Source organism: Lemur catta, chromosome 8 (assembly GCF_020740605.2).
Source record: "Lemur catta isolate mLemCat1 chromosome 8, mLemCat1.pri, whole genome shotgun sequence".
NCBI classification, from domain to species: Eukaryota; Metazoa; Chordata; class Mammalia; order Primates; family Lemuridae; genus Lemur; species Lemur catta.
The window spans coordinates 41,192,414-41,215,390 of record NC_059135.1 but is presented as its reverse complement, the minus strand read 5'-3'; the positions used below and the strand labels follow the sequence as shown (position 1 = coordinate 41,215,390).

The 22,977-nt window shown below is 34.4% G+C and overlaps 1 pseudogene; it reads right to left on the bottom strand.

Moving 5' to 3' along the window:
* Positions 1-3,015: 3,015 nt before the first annotated feature.
* Positions 3,016-3,621, bottom strand: LOC123644111 (annotated as a pseudogene).
* Positions 3,622-22,977: the final 19,356 nt, after the last annotated feature.

Genomic DNA, 22,977 nt, shown 5'->3' with positions numbered 1-22,977 from the left:
CCCAATTAAACATTTTATCAGAACTCTTCTTGGAATTATTTGGCTTTTATATTATTTAGAATAAACTTGCTGATTTGTTTCTCATTTGAAACAATTAACATTCAATTGTCAAATAATAAAATTGTTAACATTTGATGAAGCATTTAATTTACACCTTGCTTTCAATTAACTGTTATGAATACAGTTCTCTAGGACAGTCAATACATAGCTTTAGACAGAAAAATTATATAATATGGAAATATAAATTATTTATAATACGTTAATTAGGTGTCCTGTAAACCTATTAGATGCTTACAATATGGAAAAATAATCATTTTGTACTGAGTAAAAAAAAGTGAGGCAGCATTCAACATTGCTCATATACAGTTCTTTCCCTTCAGTACATAGCAATAGGCCTAGAAGCAAATATATTAAAGATACTCATAAAATAGATGATACACGTGATTTACTTCAGAATCACACAGAGACTGCTAAATGTTAGCCTTAGAACATTGACTGAGAAGAAAAATCTTTAGTATTAACGTCTTAACACAAAACATTGAGATTATACAACACTGTCTGAAGTGAAAGAAATAATCAAATCAGTATCTTTTGTATGAAAGGATTCTATACGAAGATAAAAACTGAGAGTTCAAACTAGGCATGGTGTGCAAGAGCAAGACCCCGTCTCTACTAAAAACAGAAAAAATTAGCTGGGTGCAGTGGCACTTGCCTGTAGTCCCAGCTACTCAGGAAGCTGAGGCAGGAGGATTGCTTGAGCCCTGGAGTTCGAGATTGCTGTGAGCTATGATGTTGCCACTGCACTCTAGCTGGGGCTACAGAGTGAGACTCTGTCTCCCCACCCAAAAAAAAAAACCCGAAAGTTCAAAAGTTGGACCATAATAGTAACGCAAAATAACATTTAAAATATGTTTTAAGGAAAACAAATATATATATATACACACATACACTATGTTGCTTTATATCATTTTAGTAAGTCTATGTTTATTCTGATCTTTTTATTTATAAACAAATTAATCAAAACCATAGCATAAAAATTTGGGGTTCCGTACATATAGTCAGCTGAGTTTTCTAAGTTATACTGCCAAGAATTTTCACATACATTTCCATGAATTTTCAATGTTTGCTTATGAATCAAAATAAACCGGGTTTTACCTATCGCTTTTTTGTTATATAAATGCTATAATTTAAATAAAATGGCAATAGAGCTAGTTAACAGTGGCAATTATGAATAGTTAAACAAATTAATTAGGCAATTAAAACTAGTTAAATAAATAATACATGTGCAAAGAAAAAATAACAGTATGTTTACAATTTTCTTTTTGTCCTCTCATTTATTTTAATTTTTTAATCCTTTATTGGATATTTAAATTTTTAAGTGATATTTTTATGTGTTCTTAAGAAATTAAATGTAAGACATTTTAAAAGAAGAAAATAAGAACAGAGTAAGTAGACAGACATTACATATATTTAATAAAAAATAACATTGGCATGCTTCTCTCTGTCCTACAAGCCAGTAGAATATTTTTCTGTCTCTTTTCCAGTGATACTTATCTGAGCTGCCTGTAGCATAGAGGACATAGCTCTATTCTTTCATGTAGCAGTAAAACGAACACAGCCAAATAGGAAATTCTCTTGGGCGAGCACTCTTCTCTTATCAAGCCCAGTCAAATGTGATGACATCAATGTAAGTATCCTCTCAATGAAAATGTTTGAACATGGATTATTTAGGATTTTATTTACTAGCTACAGAAGGTTTTTAGACTTGCAGGGATTCATTTCTAGCTCTCCTAAAATGTCCTTCTCCTTTTCCCTACAGGCTTGTTTGTGTAGGCCGGCTGTGTATCAATCAGGTACCATACAGCCTCCTCATGTTTCAAATGTCATCATTTTAACCATTTCAAAGTACTTTGGGTGTTTTCATAACGTAACCTCTTGCTCAGAAAATCATTTTAAAGCACAGAGGTAATTTGAATTCATTAAATCGAAGTTGGATTCTAAATAAGTTGCAGTTTTAGTGATGGAAATGGAAAAGTTATGTTGAACTCACTGCCTTTTTCTGGTAACAACTTTTTGCATTCTGAAGCAGTCTTATTTCTAAAAATGAATCATATACCCGGTGTGAATTTTTGTCACAACCTACACATAACCTTATAAAACTCATATGTAAGCAGTTCATCATTTTCTAGTTGCCTGATGGCCTCTTCAATGATCATCAAACATTTTGAGGGAACAGTATATAGATTTCTGTTTTACTGTAATCCTTTTGTCCATTTATACTCTCAATATGCTCTAAATTAGAGAAGGATTTTTTTCTTGTTCCACACTTTGAAATTATAATTTTATGGAAGGCCATCATTTAATATCTTGTCATTGATAGCCATCTGGTAAGCACACGCCCAAGGAGTTCTTTCCTTCTATATCTATAAGGTAAAAATTATGATTATGTGATTCTTCATGCTTTGAGGATACTAAAAGTGACTGAAAATCTTCATTATGAAAGCCTCAATATGGCAGGCAAGCAAATCATACCCCTTTTTATCCATGTGCTATAGAAGGTAACCAGGCCACTTATCTGTTAAGATCTTTTCATTTTCTTTGGTAAGAAGTTTACTGACTGAATGGAATTTGCCCACATTTATAATTGCATTGTCTACTGAATATGCAGGTACAGGAGCAAAGTCTATTTTGTATGTGGACAAAATGTCAACAATTTTTTATTTTATGTTTTCTAAAGTTTCATTAAAATTTTAATAGAAATTAAGAACACCATTTGAAATTTCATTTTTCAAATCAAAGTACCTCAGAGGTAAGAGAAACATTTTGTTGTTACTGTGATCTCATACACATCATTTGACCCACTGTAGAAAAAATGATCCTTACTAAGATCTGATAGAATCAGATCTACACTGTACGAGGCCAACACATCTGTTGTCCAAAATCCCCAATTCGTTCTCTCTTGGGATATTTTAGTTGCAACTTTTTGTTGTTGTTGTTGTTTGTTTTGTTTTGGCTTCAAAAAGCTTTACTTCCTTTGGTCCAAGGCTTGGGAGAGGACTCCAGGGTAGTTAAAAAGCTGCCCAGTGGCTGGAGGGAGCAGCTCAGGCGGAAGCCCGGGTACTTTGAGAGGGGCTGCTCAGAGGTCGCCGGGCTTGGTAGGCTCCCTGGTAGCGCTTGAGAGTGAACCTTTCAAATAGTCGCCCAGCCCAGCCTGCGGAGGTCGGTCAGGTGGTCGCCCATCTTCTTGATGAGTTTCACTTCCTCATCCAGGAAGTCACAGAGATGGGGGTCTGCGCGGGCAGAACCCAGGGCATGCTCTTGCCAGAGTGCTGGCGGCTTCCCTTGCCCTGCGTCCAGGTCGTAGCCCGCTCATCCTGACACGGCTCCTGTGCGTCCTGGAAGAGAACGCGGCCAACCACGTTGTTTCTGCATCTTCAAGAGATGCTCGGTGCCCTGGCGCTTCTCCTCAGCCGATTCGCGGAAGTGGCCCACGCCCTCCAGAGCCACATCGTGGTGACCCAGAGAGAGGTAGGTGTAGGAGGCCCATAGATGCAAATTGACCAGGCGGTTGACGGCTGCTACCCCCTTAGTGGAGAAATTCTCACGAATCCGGGAGCTCATGGTCGGCAGTAAGGAGCCAACCACACACACACACAAAAAAAAAACCCCACGGTGTTAGCTGGCTCCAGAAGCTGGAGATGGCAGAGAAGATGGTCCCGGAGATTGCAAGTGGAGAGGAGAAGAGAGAGCAGTCTGAGGCTGGAAGAAAGGGAGTCTCCGGGTCTGTTCCATCCAAACACTGTTGAAGCAAGAGACAGATCCACCAAACCACCCAATGCGCTGCCTAGTTGCAACTTCTGAACCAGTTAATGTAAATTTACACAGTTTCATACAGACATCAAGGGATATAATATGATAAGGCATGTTCATTGTGGCATGCCCAGGGTAATTCAGTGGCCACTATTTTCAACTGATCATTGGTATTTTGGGGGAGACAAAAAACCTTCTGATTGACTTAGAAGTACTTAACCTGTCTCATGTCAGTCTTATGTTTTTTCATCTCCTTCTCCACCGTTCCCAATTCCAAATTATTTTTTGCATAATCTGCAAAATGATATGTTTTCTTTATTTCCTTAATGCGATTGTATATGTCTGTCCATCTGCCATAAAAATAACAAAGTTGGTAAGCCTTCCCTTTTTTGGAGATAACTGGGTAATAGTAGTGTTGGTATTGTAATTGTTCTTAATTTTATTATCTGAATTCTTGGAAAATACAGTCAAAATATTGATAATGTTAAAATTAAACTATCATGAGAGACTGAGTATAAAAACAGATAAGAGCCATACCATACAAAGACAATAGAACTTTAACTCAAATGCTCTGCAGCCATCAGCTCAGAACGGTCAAGACTTGGCCAATAACTGCTAACTTTCCCAATTTTCACCCTTTCCTCCATCTCATGACCAATCAGGAAAAGCCAAATATAGTCCCTAAACCAATTACATAGTATGCCCCACTGCTGGTTAGCCTACTTCCAGCTTCCTTGTTGCCAGCAATAACTTCCAGTCAAGTTATACCTGAAGTCTTCCTTTTCGTCTACTATAAAGCTTTCCAGCTCCTCTGGCTGCCTTAGAGTTTCTGCCAAATGCAAGTGATAATGGCTGACTCCCTTGCTGTAGCAAGCTCTGAATAAATAGCTTCTGTTCTCATTTGAGCTGCCTTCATTTTTTCTACAAGCAGTGTCTCAATACAAAGCACACCAGTTAATCCACAGGCAAAGTCAACAACAGATTGTTAATGCTTGTGATTACAATGCACTGAAGTTTCACACTTAAATTGTGTCACTTGGCGTGATTCATCAAAGCATGATCTATTATTGTCAACTGCCACCAATCATAGCTGTCAACATCAGTGGTCAGAGGTAAAAAACAGCAGCAACAACTGTGAAAGACATTTTCTATGTTGTATTCATTTGACACCAGAAAGTTTTCTTTCAGTCTCATTTTTTGAGCTGCCTTTTCAGTTTGGCACCTCCTCTCAACCTTCCTCACGGAAAGATGCAAAAACTGAAACTTTTGCATCCTGGGGAGGTGCTAAAAATAAGACAATCAAACCTGAAAATTGGTCACCTATTTTTTGGTTTTTCATATTATCATTCAACCAGGAATATGAGCTAGAAAAATCCACCAGCCTTCCTAGGTTCCTGAGAGGTGGGCTCTATTTTTCAGAGGCACCCGCACCATAAGCTAATATAGTATAAACGCTGGGGCCTCTTGCACGTGTGGATCCCTTCCAAAGCTCTGAGACAGGTCCTGCCAATGTGCTCATATGTTCATATGTTTTTCTAAATTTTTGAAAGTAAGAACCACCATCATAAAAAAAATAAAATAAAAAAATAAAAATAAAAATAAAAAAAAAAGAACCACCATCAGTTGAGATGACTGTCTCTACAGTGACTGCCCCTCTATCACACTTCCCTTTGTGTTGGATGGTGCTAGGGTGACCACAAGGCATGTTTGGAATCCAGCTACAGGGCAATTGAATTGGAAATACTCCAGTTTTGGTTTATTAGAACATATTGATGTGGTTTTCAGCCACTTCTATAAATGGTTACACAATGCTAGCATTCCTGCTGTAGGAATGGCTTCCAGAAGTACTTCTGCCACTCACTGTGCTGGCCCACTCAGCACCACAGCAGGAAGTTGAATGGCCAAAAATTTATGGCTATATGAATGTGTCCTCTTCCATCTGTCACTTGAACTATAAGAATGAAGGAGAAATATGGTTTAATATGTGCAGACCCAGCAGTTAATATGTGGAAAATTCTTTCAATTATTAAATATATATAATTTTAAAAAGAATACTTGGTTTTCATAAGTGTCTAATCAAAAAAAGTTATTTTGGTTAGGAACATGATTTATAATGGAGTGTCTATAATTATAAACCTGCCATGCTCTTTTTCTACCTTTTTCTGATAAAAAAATGCTTGAAATGTAATTTATCAGAATTCCTGTGTTTACAAGACACAACCTGCAGCAGTGCTATAAACAGCACATACAATTGTGTGTAAAGCCATGTTTTTGCATTCAAACTATCCACAAAATCTTTTTGATCAATGTGGTAGAGAAAGTCTGACTTTCTTTCTAATCTCCCTGTGGATAATACTATTATAAAATCATTATCATATGAAGATATTAAAAGTATGAATCCAAAATTTTTATATTTCTATAATATAGAGAGATGTATCAGGAAGGTAATTCATAAAAATATGATGCTATTTTTCTGTATCATCTAACGTTTGTAGTATTTGTGATCCTTTTAAAGTTAGTGATATTTTGATTCCTTTCCTCATTATAAATGTTTACTTTCATACCTAAATTTGTACGTTTGAGTACTTTTCCTTAAAGAGAGCCCTCACATTTGCATAAGCTTCAAAACTCACAAAAGTGAATGTGCACCAACTATCACCTAGTCGACTATAGAATCTGTCTCCTCACTTTCACCTTCTTTTTGCTGGTTCAGAAGTTCATTCTCTGGCTCACAGCTCTTTTAACCCTAATCAATTCTCCCTGCTGCCACCGAGGTTAATGTTCTAAAAACCAAATTCATTTATCATCATGGGATAGAAAACAATGTCCTTTACAAGGTGACAGTCATAGTCCACAGTCACTCTTTGCCATCTAAGGCGCTCCTGGCTCATGCCGCTTGAACCACAGCCTCACATGGAATTACCTATATTCTCTCTCATGTCACTTTTGAGCATGTTGCTTTCTCTCTCTGTGGAGTAAGATCTGATTAGTCCTTCAAGGTCAATCTCAAATATCACCTGCTCAGTGAAGATTTGCTTAACTTATCCACCATTTATATGCTCTCAAAGCATCCTGTATATTTTTCACTTCCACCATTTTCACTTCATATGACATTTTCTTATTGATATGTATGTATTTTCCAATTAATAAGTTTCATGAAAGCAAGATCTTTAACTTATCATGGTATCATGAGTGGAGTAGGACACTTGCTTGACTTAGCACTCATTCATTCATTTCCTCATTCATTAATCTCACATATCCATTTACCTTACCTACTATATGCATTAGACATTCTAGGTACCAGAGATAAAGGGTATAGTAGATTTATAATAAATATTATTAAAACAAATGAATAAATTACCTTTTGATTTTGTCATAAAGGTAATCACATTGTACCTTTATTCCAAGTTCCATCATATCATTGTCATAAAGCAGACAGAGACTATTTCCTCTGTGTTCAAAGGAGCAACTCTGGTGTAAAAATAGGACTGAACTAGGATCAATAGACTTGGATTTGTGTTTCTGGGCGATACTTAATGGCTGGGGATCTTGAGCAAGTCATGTAAATATCTCTTGTAATAATTTTATTTTCTTTAAAATGAAGAAAATATGATATATCTCACTGAAATACTCTAAGAATTAAGTGATATAATATAAGTGGAAGTGGTTCATTAACAACGGTTTTACACAATGTTAAGGTGCTATTGCTTTCAAATGAAAGGTGTTATTCCTCTTCTGCATCTGGCAACATCATTCATTTACACTTTCAACAGTAAATCACTGTATTTATTATTTACTGTCCACCTACAATGAAAATCAACAGATACCACTTGCTCAATCAAACTGCAATAACACTCAATTCTCAGAGATAATGAGATTGAACTGAACCTAAATGGGAATACATTTTGCTAAATCACAGTTACAGCCTGAAAGTGAAGGTCAAAATGGAACTATAACTCTGGGCAAAGCATAGTGGCAAATGCCGGACATTCTAAAAGCACATTAAAATTCAACATTTATCAGATAAAAGGCAATATTTTACCTCAAGATTTTAGTAAGTGTAAATACGTTTTATCTTTTTTCTCTTCTTCTCTTGAGAACTGTCAGGATCCAGCCCCATGCTTACTATCTCCACTACCTAACAGTACCTAAGAAGTACATTCTCATATTGCTTGATACTTTTATTCATCTTAGACAAGATTAGATGTGTTTACATTATCATCTCTTTTTTCTTCATTGTCATCTTTAAACACAGACCTACTCTTTGTAGTTAACAACCTGGAATCTGATTTAATAAAGAAGAGAATTTCCCCATGAAATTTGAAATAATTTATGAAATGTTTAATTGATATTGTTAATTGAGAGCTAATCCAAAATTTCAGAAGACATTTTCAAGCCATGTCCTCTTACTAACCTCCAAAAATTTTGTGTAGCATTTTTTAAGCACAGAGAAAGAAAATAAATTAAACTTCATGTGGTAGAATAATATGAATCATTTTCTTTTTAATCCAATTAGTGCTTTCCTCTGATTCAGCTGAGAAATCCTCCGGGGTTTTTTTTAGGGAGATTGTGGTACATGCACTCACATTTCACAGTGGAACTTACGCACCACTCATATTGTCTGAAGTGGGCATGTGACTCAGACAATATTAAAGAGTCTTTCTCTAGAATATTTCAAATAGGGAGTTAAAAGAATAGTGTAACTTCCTGTGCAGCAGCGAAGCTGAAAAGATGTGAGCCTAGGAGCCACTGGTGGCCATCATTGCAGCTTAATCAAGAAAGCCACACAGAGAGATTAAAGGCAACAAACATACTGAGAGAAACAGAGACAAGATACTACAAAAGCTGGGAGGTGAAGAGGTAAGATACTAAAGGGTCAAATTCTTCCGAACAGACAGAAAACAAATTTCAAAAGGAGCCAAAACAGACACTAAAAACAAGAGGATAAATCTGACAAATAAACAATAAAAATAAGCAACTAAGAGAAAAGAAATTAAGCTGTTGTTGGACTAGGAGACAGGCCCAGGGAAATAAAGCATATTCCAGTAGATGTGGAGATTTTGTGATGAATATTGAATATTCAAGGACACTAAGGTGAACTCTACTGTTCTGAGGATCAATCCACTCTGAATCAACTACCTGACCATATCAAGTCCCCATCATCTGTGGCATACTTTGTGCTTTGTTCTATTCAGAAGCAAGCAATTCAGTCTTTTCTCGCTTACTTTTATTGTACAAAGTGGTGTGAATGCTAGCATTCACAATCCTCGACTTCCTGACCCCAGGAGTGGCCATGTGTCCCAATTATGGCCAATAAGATATAAGTGGATCTCCGCACGGAAAGCATTTCATAGGAATAGCCTTGGTTTGCACATCTCTCCAGTTGCTTATCCTTTGTCTACTCATCCTTCCCCCTTTTTCTGCCTGGACAAAGGATACAATGATTAAAGGCACTACAGCCACTTTCAGACGACGAAGATGGGAGTAACACACTAAGTATAGTGGAGCAGGAAGACAGAACAAACTGGCATCTTTTGTTACTATCTTTGAGCAGTTATGCCAGCACTAGACAATCTATCTTGAGAGATTTTCTTGTCAAATGAATAATCTCCTAGGTATTTAAGCCCCTGTTAGTTTTGTCATCTATTGCTTACAGTCAAATGCAGTCTGATTGTTTATTTCCCTGACAAATGCATTCAGCTAGATGGTCCTGTCTTATTCCATACATGCTTCTATAACAAAATACCAGAGACTGCATAATTTATAAAGAACAGATATTTATTGCTCACAGTTCTGCAGGCTGGGAAGCCCAAGATCAAGACAGGTGTGGTGTCTGGCGAGGGCCTGCTCCATGGATGGTGCCTTTTCAAAAACTCCTCCCGTGGCAGAAGGCAGAGAGGCAAAAAGTTCTCTCTAGCCCTTTTATAAGTCATTAATTTATCCATCGGGGGAGAGCCCTCAGGACTTAATGACTTCCCCAAAAGGCCCCACCACATAATACCACAACAATGGGGATTAAATTTCACCATAAATTTTGGAGGACACAAACATTCAAACCATAGCAGGTCTTTTTTTCACCCATAGCCACCTTTAGTAGATATTTCTACAAAACTCCAAGAAAAGCCATCTCCCTTCCAGGAATCATTGCCTTTCTCAACATTTTTAGGTGGCAGGTAAGGTTAGACAACTGTGTCTGGCTATGACCAATTTTCCCTTGTTTGGCCCAATTTTCCCTTGTTTGTACCAATTTTCCCATACTTGGCCTTTATAAAATTGTGAATGTTCTTAGTATGTCAGCAGTCAGCAGTTAATGAAATATTAAGGAACCCATATATGATTTGAACAGACCTATTGATCACTATTATATAATGAAGAGGTTGTATGTCATTTCATCACACTATTGAGAAATTTTAATTTTTCACATTTTTAATCTTAATACCTTGGTTTATTTAAAATCAGATAGCTCAACTATTTCAAAATTAATTTTATCATATAAGTCAATGTAGTAAGAAAATATTGCTTAAAAGTTTATTTTGGCCTTTCTTCATTATAATTGATCTAATATCAGCTATGGTTACAGTCTAAATGGCACTATATTTTCAGAAATAAAGTTTTTGTTGCTTTTTTTTTTTAGGAAATAGTTCCTAAGTCACTTAAGAATTGAACAAAGATTTTGTTTTTAATTTTTTAAAAAACTATAAAGAATACCTGTGATCATTTTTCCTCTACCAAGTCTTTTTACAAATGGCCATGTACCTCAGTCATTCCATCAGAGTGATTCTGACATTCATTAATTATCTTTCTGTTACTGCCATGGATTTCTTTAACTTCTGTTTTCTCTTTCCTTTTCAATTTTTCATACACTCTATTGAACATGGCATTTTATAAGTATTACACTGATATATAATTTTAATAGCTCCATATTCCCCTTTCGTAAAACATTAAAATCATTGTAATGGACTTCTTACTCATTAGCATTCTCAAAATAGGAGTACTTGATCATCCCCATAGTAAGAAAGTCATATGACCTTTCCCCACATATATGTCATAGCCTGAATTCATATGGTTCACTTTTCTATATTACTGATCTTATCACCCAAAATACTGCTAAAAAAAATCACAATACATTTTCCCTCATTTTTCCTGTTCCTTATCCTTTTCCTCTTCACATACATCTAATTACTTAACTAACAATCACATCTCTACACAGTCTTTATTGGTTATGTGAATTTATAGACTTATTGTATGAAAATTTATATTTTTACTCTTTGATTCATTTCCCAAATAGTCTACCAAATTCCTACTTAACTCTGAAAAACCAGCTCAATTGTCACAATGTTGTTATGCCTCCTTATAATGTACATATATAAAAGGTAAGGATTCATATATAAAAGGTAAGGATTGTTCCAGTAATCTTTTGAAACATTTCATAATGGGCTTATGTGTTTGAATGTCAGTTCCCCAACTAGGCTATAATACTTCACCCCCAGCTTAGAACTGAGTATGCTACACAGAAGTTTTTCAATAAATATATTTTGAATTTTGTAATAGACTTGGGGGCTGGAAATAAGTATCCTACTTCCTTTATAACTGGCCAGGAGAGTTAACAAAGCACGCAGAACATACTTAGAAAATGATGAAAAACAGAAAATGAGACTAGGACTGAAAATCTAGCCTTAAAATTAACAAAACGTAGGCTTTTCTTGTTCAGGAAAAAAGTTATTACGTTCTCCCTTATTCCTCCTAAAAATCTCAGACAAAATAAATAAATATCGGAGGGCTTCAAAAGTAGAGAAATGAAGGCGAACCGGTTAGGGATTTTATGACTTCAGGAATGATGGGGAGGCGAATTCTCTGTGTTTTGTGTTAGTTTTGCCTCCTATATATCCTTGCCTGGGTACTAGAGAAGCCCACAGCACAAAATGCCAATTGGAGTAGATAAAACAACAACAAAACCCCAGGAAAGCATAGTCTTTCTATAAAAAGCCGAGAAAGGATGGCCAGCGCACAAGACACAACACTTTCGGTCGTGCCCAGCCTTTTCCAAGGTGAACAAGATAAAAGTTGTGCCTTACTGCTTCCCCACAGAGTGCTGCAGCCCCAGAGACTGGGGACAAAACCTTGTGTTTCATCCCTGTCCTGTACTAAGGAGGGAGCATCCTTTTCCTTCCCCACCATGCACTGTGGTGACTATATGCTGGAGCCCTATCAACCATCCCACACTGCACTAACGTGAGCAGAGGTGCTTTCCCTCCTGTCCACAGTGAGCATTGTGACTGTGAAGAATGTGTGGTGAGAAAGCTGTGCGGATCGTTCCAACCCTTAGCTAAAGGAACATCAGCAAAGGAGCAGCACTCTGTCTCCTTTCTACCACGTGCTGTGGAGACCGTGAAGTGGAGCACTGTTTATGTCCTAATCTTGCACTAACTGAAAGACAGCAAACATGAAGCACCCAACTTCCACCCAATTAGAAAGTGGAGGATGTGCATAGGGAAAGGAGGGAGCTGCAGAAAGAGAGTCTGTATATGAACTTCTGGGCAGGCTCCAGAGTGGCCCAAGCATGAAACCAACCAGAATCTCACAAATAAATGTTTCAGAACTGACCTATGGTGCAGAACGTTGCCAAGGCTTCTGATTGGTCATTTGTTGAAAAGCACATAAACAGAGCAGACCACTATAAGTGTTTTGAAGTCTCAATTAACATTTAAAGTATAGCCTACAAAAATTGGCCAGGACTGTATTCTGAACTTTAGCAGGTAATAGTACCTGTGTATGTGTATATATATATATACATATATATATATATATATATATATACACACACACATACACACACACACACACAGGTATACCTGTGTGTGTGTGTGTATGTGTGTGTGTATGAAATAATCTTAACATATACAACTTAAAATTTCCAGAATATATTCCAACATTATTCATCACATCAAGAAACAGAAAAATAATAATTTGAATGAGAAAAAAATCAACAGACACCAAAAACAAGATGTATCTGATGTTGTAATTATCTGATGATGATTTTAAAATAGATATCATAAAAATACTATGCCACAAAAGTAAAAAATTCTTTTGACTCAGATAAAATAGAAAATCTTGGCAAAGAAATATAAGATATAAAGAAAAAAATAAATGAAAATTTAGAACCAAAAAATAAAGTAAGCAAAATTAGAAGCTCACAAGATCAGTTCAATAGCAGAATGAACATGACAAAGACAATCAGCCAACTGGAAGATGTATCAATAGAAATAACCCGATTTGAACTACAAAGAGAAAAAATGGACCATTCTTCAAAAAACAAACTATCAAAATATATGATATGAAATAGATAACTTGAATAATCTTTAACTATTAACAAAATTGAATTTCTAGTTAAAAAGCTTTTGAAAGAGAAATCTTTGGTTTAGATGAATTTAATAGTAAATTCTGTCAAACATGTAAAGAAGAAATGACATCAATTCTACACAGTCTCATCCAGAAAATACAAGATAAGGTAATACTTCTCAATTCATTTTATTAGACCAGTGTTACCCTGATGCCATAACCAGATAATATCAGTACAAAAAATAAACTTACAAAACAATATCCCTTGTGAACATACCTACAAAAATCCTCAAAAAAATACTAGCAAATAGAATCCAGAAGTAAACAAAAAGAATTATGCTCTATGATCAAGGAAATGTATTTCAGGAATGCGAAGCTGGTTCAGTATTTGGAAATCAATGTAACTCACTATATTGACACCATAAGGAAGAAAAGACGCCTGACTGTATCAACTGATACAGAAAAGACATTTGTCAAAATGCAGTGCTTGTTATGTAAAAATTTTCAGTAAACTAAGAATGAAATGTCTACAACCTGATAAAAAGCATCCATCAAAAATACACAATTAACAGCACACTTAGTGATGAAAGACTAAATGCTTTTCCCTTAAACTTGGAAGTAAAGCAAAGTTGTTGACTATCACCACTCCTATTTGACATAGTATTGAAGTTCTAGCCAGTGCAATAAGACAATAAAAGGAAATTAAAAACATACAGATTGGAAAAGAAAGAAATGGTAACTATCTCTATTCACAGATGGCATGATTGTCTACATAGAAAATACCAAAGAATCTAATTTACAGGAAATCTCCTAGAACTAATAAGTGAACTTAGCAAGGTCACAGGATATAAAATCATGACACAAAAATTAAATGTATTTCCATATATCAGTAATCAACATTAAAAATTTTAAAATTACCAAATATCTCCCCCAAATGGAACACTTCACTATATAATCTAAAAAAAAAAAAAAACCTTGTACAGTATATGAATGCCTCAAACTACAAGGCACTGATGAAAGAATTCAACAATTACCTAAGTAAATGCATGGATACACCATGATCATTGATTGGAAGATGCAGCATGATAAATAATTTTCTCAAAATTAATCTATAGTATTCTGTCAATTTCTATCAAAATCTTAACAAGATGTTTTTGTAGATATATACAAGGTAATTTTGAAATTTATACAATGGGGCAAAGTAACTGTTTAACTGTAGAGTAAACAATTTGAAAATGAATAATAAAGTTGGAGAAATCACATTACCAGATTTTAAGACTTTCTACATACTTTAAAGCAACGGCAACAGAAGTACTAGTGGAGGGATCTGAAACAAATGTCAGTGGACCAGAAAAGAGCATCTGGTAATAGACAGACAAAGGGTACTTACAACTGATTTTTGACAAGAGATGCAAAACCAATTTAATCGAGAAAGGATATGATTGGATATCCCTAGACAGAAAATAAACTTCAACCTAAACTTTATGAGTCGTACTCACCATTAAATTGGAACTAATCTATCAACACTTATGTGCACATATGGAAATAACATTCATCAGAAATCAAGTAGGTGGGAGGGGGGAGGAGGGGATCAGTGGTACAATGCACACTATCTAGGGGATGGGCTCACTTATAACTTTGATTCAAATGGTACAAAAGCAATTTATGTAACCAAAATGTTTTTATTCCTTTAATATTCTGGAAAAAAAAGTTCTGAACTAGTGCTAAAAAAAAATTACACTACCACCAACAGTGTCACACTCATATACACACACATCTCACTATCTTGGCATTTTCAAACTTTTTGATCTTTGCCAACCTTTAAAATAAAAAAGATTATCTCCAAAATAAATAAAAAAATACTTTATGCCTTATGCAAAAATTAACTCAAAATGAATTATAGATATAAATAACCTACAACTAAAAATTTTAGGAGAAAACATAGGGGAAAATCTTTGTTACCTTGACTTAGGCAACAAGTTCTTAAACAAGACACCAAATATACAATTCACAAAAGGAAATGCTGATTAATTAAACTTAATTAAAATTAAAATTAACTAAACTTCATTAAAATTAAAACACTTTTGCTCTGCAAAAGATCCTTTTAAGAGGCTAAAAAGACTAGCAACAGACTGAGACAAAATATGTACAAATCGCTTGTTACAAAGGGCTTGTATCTGGAATATGTAAAGAACTCTCTAAACTCAATCTTAAAAACAAATAATTCAATTAGAAAATGGGCAAAAATCTTGAACAGACACTTCACCAAAGAGTATGGCAAAAAAAAAAAATCACATGAAGAAAAAAATATTAGCCATTAAGGAAATGCAAATTAAAACTATGATGAGATACCAGTATAAACAGATTAGAATGGCTAAATTGATAAATATTGACAATACCAAACCCTGGTGTGAATACAGGCCAACTGGACCTTTCACACACTTCTAGTGGGAATAAAAAATGGTGCAATCCCTCTGGAAAAGAGTTAGAAAGTTTCTTGTAACTTTAAATATACACTTACCATATAATCCTGGGTATTTATACTAGAGAAATAAAAACTCCTACTCATTATGTTAAGTGAAAAAAGCTGAAGCAAAACTGAGTACACATTGTATGATTACATTTGTATTAAGTTCTAGAAAAGTCTAAATGATAGAGGTATAAAACAGATTCATAGTTTCCAGGGGTTAGAGGTTTGGTGGGGAAGGTATGAGTATGAAGGAATAAAATGAAAGAGTTTATTTGAGATTATAGAACAGTTTTCTATTTTGATTGTGGTGATACATATATGGATCCATATTTATGACAAAATTTCACAGAAGTATACTTTGGAAAGTACATGTAAAATGTGAAATCCAAATAAAGTCTGCAGCTTACTTGATAATACTATACCAATGTCAATTTTCTGACTTTGATAATGTACTGTGGTTTTGAAAGATGTCATTAGGTAAGCTGTGTGACAGGTATATGCAGTTTTTTTATATTAGTTTTGCAACTTCTTGTGAGTCTTAAATTATTTCAAAATAAATTTTTAAAAAAGACAATCTCAATGGTTGCATAAGTTATAATAATTTATATATCTTATTAAAATGAAAAAATTGGTGGTAGAGAACAGATCAGTGGGTTGGGAAGATGGAGTAACTACATATGGGTAGCATGAGGGAGTTTCTTTGTGCCAGAACAGTTTTCTATCCTGATAGAAATATAAACCTATACATGTGATAAAATGTCATAGAATTTTGCAACAAAAACAAAAGAAAAAGAAAAAGAAGTACATATAGAAACTGGTGAAATCTGAACAAACCCATTAGTTTAGATTTCAATATGGCATTTCCTGGTTTTGGTAACTGCACTATGGTTTTGCAAAACGTTACCATTAGGGGTGAAATGTACACAGGAACTTTCTGAACTATTCTTGCAGCATTTATTTGAATCTAAAAATCACAAAATAAATCTTTAAAAATTGACTCAGTATAAAATATAGAGTGGTAATTGGTGTGAATTCTTAACTCTAAAGTCTTTTTTTCTGTTCCTACCCTATGTCATCTGTCACCTAACAGCCTCATTTCTCATTGAAAGGCATTACAAATGGAAAAGTGCCGCTGAATTACTTTCCGCTGACTGTAAAGCAATCATATTATTACTTGGCAACCAGCCCAGGGTTATGGATAAGCAGTTACTGAGAAAAAAAAAGCTGAAGTGCAGTTTTTATTTGAAATTTCTCCTTAAATACATAGATGTTCATCAACACAGGATGGAAGCAAGCATAGTTTGACTGTATGTAATTTTCCTGAACTATTATAGGAGATTTCTTGTCAAGGTTCCAAGAAAAGTAGTAAAACAATAATACTCTGAAGCATTTGTCTCATATTTAACTAACATCACATAAACAGGTCAAATTTAAGCAAACACTGTAAAATCATTCTCTATGAAAGCTACTGTTCTGTTTCATCCAGGGAACTGATTATATTTGGTGGGAGTGTGGTATAATGATGATTAGTAAAACTGAATTTTAGCTTTGTAAGTGAAGCAAACAAAAGACACAAAATGACAATTTTACTAAAATAATGTTTCCTTCCATAAACATAAAGCAAATGACTTCATATTCCTGCAAATACCAGATAAAACTAGATAGGTTTCCCATCAAAATAACCTCCTCAAACTCTTCCTTATACTCAAAACATTTCCAAAATTTAAATTGTGACTCAGTTTTTTAAATGAGCAGTATCTTGAAAGAAGTGATGAAAATGTATTAATTTCACAGCTTTAAATTTATTTATGCTAAGGATTTGGAACTCATAATGTTTAACTTTACCTGATCCCTATTTTTCTAATAAACATTGATGATTATGAAATCCACCCCCTAACTTTCATTTTCTAATATCTCCTCAGCCTTTTGTGTTCCAGGAAACATTTTGCCATAAGGAACCATATATCCCTGTAAGACTTAGATAAAACTCCCTGTCCATTCTTTTGACTCTCGTAAGACTTGCATATGACTCCGTTTAATATCCAGCGACAAGACCAAAGACAGATCTATTCTTTGTCTCAAGAATGATTAGCTAAGATTAGAACTGTTTGTCCTCCTAAAGCTAACTAGACAAGAATAAACATTTCCTTTTCACCTAACTGACTGAGACTTCCCCTGATTGTAAAACAATCACAACTCTAAATCATCACACCTGTAAATTGTCTACTCCTTCCTATAAAAGTCTAAGGCAAAATCACCATGCCAGGACACTCTAATTTTCAAATCTGTAGTGCTTTCCCTATACTGAATAAAATCTGTCTGTAACATTCCAGTGCATTTTGTCTTTGACAAAATAAAATGCAGCAGGTGTCTTGATTTTACTTAATGATATACTATTTTGTGTGGCAAATGATTTCTATAAAAGATTTAAATTTTGATGAAATTCTAAACTAATAGCACAGTTTCTCCTGAATGTACTTCAGAAAGATTCCAAGATATAACCTAAGCTGTATAAGAGTACATGCCACTTTTTAAAATATTTTTAAATTTTATTTTTAACTTAAAAATACTAATTGTATATATTATATACTTATGGGGTACAATGTGATATTTTGATATATGTTTACATTACTTAATGATTTGAAAACACTAATGAAATCAACTCTAAAACCAATTTAGATCTCAAGAAGTCTTTCTCAAGCGATCAGAGTATATCATCAGAGTTGGCTTAATAGCCAAACAGGAAGGAGATTTCCTGCCAATTTAAGACAACATTTAATAAATTGGAGATAGCTTCCTAATATTGAATTTGTAACTGTACAATAACTATTCCAAGTATATTTGGGTTAAACTAAGTTGTCATATGAAGAAAATGGAATTAAGAAGAGACAAAAACCTATTTCAGTCTCCCTTTTCTACATACAGTGAAGATGTGAAAGGTTCTGTTACTGAAATCTCTTATTTGGTTTCTGAAAAACAACAAATAAATAAACACAATGGGGCAGTCATGAGGATACTGAAAAGAACCAAGTGTCATGCTGTGCAGGAAAAAAGTAAAAGATCTCATTCATTCTTAAAAGGGAAAGGTAGAAGTGGTAAAGTTTATTTGGTGGAAAGACTGGGGGTTGAAAAAAGGGAGATCTGTTAAAAATGAATATAGTAATTTTTTTTCATCTACCAAGGATGAAAAGATCACATTTTAATAAAAAATTGGTGTTAATTTTGTGGACTCTTCATCAACCTTTATATCAGTTACCAAATCCTGTAGGTTCCATGCCTGATTTGACAACCTTCAATGAATTTAATGAAAGGTCTTAATCTCCATCAAGAAGACTCGAGTATCAGGACACTAAAAGTCTCTCCATTTCCACTGTAACTACCACAGTCTAACCCAGCCTGTTTCTCACTTGGACCACTGCCACAGCTCCAAGCTGATCCTCCCAAATTCACTTCTGCCTCCACTCCCACCAATTTCCTTTTTTCCAGTTAGGGCTAATTTTTTTTTTTTAATTTCAAATGTAATTTTTAATTTTTACAACTGAATACATGTTTCACATTGTTCTTAGATTTTAACTTTCTTAACATGTTCTATCTGATATTAAAATTCTTCCCACTTCTTTCAAGGTCATTTCTAACCACTCCTATCATTGAGTACAAATTAGTCATTCGGTGATGTTTCTGTAACTGTCCATCCCTGTTCCTCCTCAAGATTCTTGTGCATATTTTACCCTGTGCCTAGCATGTTTCTTTTTGCACTTTTTCTCCCCCACCTTGGCTTATTCTTATTTGACCTCATTTCTAATTTTTAATTCACTTTTAAGTTCACTTCTCTAAAGAAGCTTTCCCTGGCCATTCCTCATCTCCAAAATTAGATTTAGTTTACTCTATATAGCAATCTTTACCTTCATAGCACTTATCCCATTATAAAGAAATAACTAGATTTTTGTTAGAGTATGCTATCAAAGCAGGCTGACAGGAATCTTCCTTGCATGAAAATTTTTTAGAATTCTCCTATTGAATAGTGAAAAAGACTTGAGTATCAAGATACTAACATTAAGACTTTTCATTAAAATTTAGCAGGTTGTCAAAAGACAGGCACTTCATGTAGGAATACTAAGAAAGAAGAAAGTTTCCAAGTGACCATTCAAAAGTACTTAGACTCATCCAGGGGAAATTGTTCCACATTATCAAGTGGATAAAGGAGAGTTATAGAAAACCTGAAAGGAACAGTTACCCTTTGGCAAGCAAAATGAAGTAGTTGTAAATATTGTCTGAATGAGACACTCTCCTTGGGAGCATTTGAGACAAGATCAGCATTTCAGAAAAAAAATTAGCCATTCAGAAAGGCAATAAATTCTAGAACAAAACCAGAAACAGCAGTCAGAATAATTTTACAACCATTCCTGGGAGCTATTCTTCACCATTCCAGAGTGTTTTAGGAGGTCTGGAAACTGTTTTTGAGAGTCATTAAATTCTTTTTTCTGTTTATTTTTTTAAATTTAATAAGCTTTGTGTTGGAAAAGCTTACTAGTAACATTGGTAAAGTATAATATTAATCATTAAAAAGTTATTAAATGATAATTAAAGGAAATTGATTTTTACTTCCATTGCAGCATGTATTCTTAGGGTTTTATCAATGTGGAAAAGTAGGAAGAACTTGGATAAAATATTAATTTTATTGTAATACTAAGTTGGGGAGATGGATGTAAAGGAAACCTCAAAGGGCCTTAAAAAAAGTTGGAATATGAACTTGGAGTACTAAGCATAAAAGGAATACAGGTAAAATTCCAATATCATGATTGCCTAAGGGAAGAGGGAGATGAACCAGAGACTGCTGGATTAAGCCAGGGAATCTAAAGGGGGACATAAGTTTGTGTCTCAGATTGGTAATAGTTCTTGGCTCAAAAAGAAGCAAAAGCAAATCTTCTCTGGATAAAAGCATCTTCAATTTAGGCTTCAGTTTTTACACAGGTTAAGGTCAACCAAATATGAGCTTTTATTAAAGATAGTCAAATTTATAAGAAAATAATCCTTTTGAGACAGAGTCAGAAAAAAATTGCCATTAATTTTATATGTACAAAATGTTTTAAACTGTAAAAGATACAATCATATATATGTGAAATGTTTAAAGACACAAGAAGTGCATTGACAAAAGAATGAATAAAAAGATAACCTAAAACGACCAGATAGATTTGAAAACAAATGAAATAGGTTATTCAGAAATATACATATATACACACACATATATAATTATTGAAATAAAAAAACTGAAGGAAGACAAACTGATTAGAATGACCTAAAGTGAACTGGAATACATATCTAAATCTATCTAAAATAGTGAACTAGAAGTTGTACCTAAAATATTACCCAATAATACACAGAACAGGGAGGCAAGGATTTATGAAAATACTAAAGAAAGTTCAAAAGATAGAGAAGAAAGAAGGATATTGTCCAATATATGCCTACGTGAAGTCCCAGAGGTAAAACCAGACATAACAAGACAGACCTAATTTTTCGATAAATGTTATAACAGTTGAGAATTGTTCAAACATGATAAAAGACATAACTCCACCTATACAGGAGACATCATGTGAACAAAACAGGATGAATAAGAAGAAATCTATACACAGCACATTGTAGTGGAATTTCAGAACATAAAAGAAAATGAGAAGATAGTAAAAAAACGGATAGAGGAAAATTTCCCATCACCTACAAAAGAATAACAACCTGCAAAATTCTCAATAGCAAAACTGAAATGAAAGCCAGAGAAAGTGTCTATTTCTGAAGTATAGGTTGAACATCTATAATCCAAAATATTCCAAAATCTAAAATTTTTGAGCACTGACATGATGCCACAAGTTGAAAATTCCACACCTGAAAAATTTCACACCCGACCTCATGTGAGAGGTCACAGTCAAATTGCAGGAGCACAATACACAGTTGATTCAGCACCCCCAAAGACAAAAAGGCCCTCCTAGCTCTCTTCAGCTGAGATATATTTTTTTCTGCACATGTAAGATATGTATGTCCTAGTTTTTAACCGTTAATTACTTACGTCTGAATAAATGTAAGAAAATGATTGCTTATCAGGAAAATAACTGCAAATAAACTTAGATTCAGGAGTGGTAGTGATACCAAACAACCACAGATTATTCACATGGGTGGCCGGGAGAATGACACTTTTGCTTTCTGATGTATGCAAACTATGTTTCATGCATAAAATTACTAAAATTATTGCATAAAAGTATCTTCAGGCTATGTGTATAAAGCATATATGAAACAGAAATAAATTTTGTGTTTAGACTTGGGAACCATCTCCAAGATATCTCATTATGTATATGACACACTGAAATTAATCTCTTCAAACTGAAAAAAAAAAGGATTCTTTCACCTCTAATTAAACCTTTTTCTTTAAGAATGCTGAGAACATTTCTTTTCTCTTTATTATTTGGCTCCAGAAACTAAGTAAAACTTGATTTAGTTAAATGTGTTAGCCAGGATCAGCATTTCTAGCATTCCTAGTGGTCACATTTGCTTCACTGATTATTGTCTTAGTTCTCTCTAAATGAAACCAAAAGACTCTGATGGATGATTTCCTAAGAGTAGAAGTAAAGAAAGTAAGTGAGGCTGCTGAAATATTATTGACTCATAAATTGCTGTGAAGGTAAACATCTCATTCTCTCCAAAATATAGTCAAAATATCTAGGAAGTACGTGAGTGAGTAGAGGAAAAAAAATCTCAAAAGTATCTTCAGAGAAATCTTAATAAATGTTATTTGAGAAACTATTTTTATTCAAAAACTCAATTACACTGGTGAGTTAGATTGCTTTAAAAGAGTTTGGTTCCCAGAAATAAACAAGAATAGCAAAGCAACCATAAGCAAAAAGAACAAATCGGGAGGCATCAATTTACCAGACTTCGAACTACACTACAAGCCTATAGTAATCAAAATAGCACAGTACTGGCACAAGAACAGAGACCTAGACCAATGCATCAGAACAGAGAACCCAGATATAAAACCATCCTCATATAGCCATCTGATCTTTGACAAAGCAAACAAAAACATATACTGGGGAAAAGAATCCCTATTCAATAAGTAGTGCTGGGGAAACTAGATAGCCACATGTAGAAGACTGAAATAGGATCTGAACTTCTCATCACTCAAAAAAATTAATTTGCAATGGATAACAGACTTAAACCTAAGGCATAAAACTATAAGAATTCTAGAAGATGAGGTTGGAAAAGCTCTTGTAGATACCGGCCTAGGTAAAGAATTCATGAAGAAGACCCCGATGGCAATAATAAAAATAAATAAATGAGACCTAATTAAACTTAAAAGCTTCTGCACAGCCAAGGAA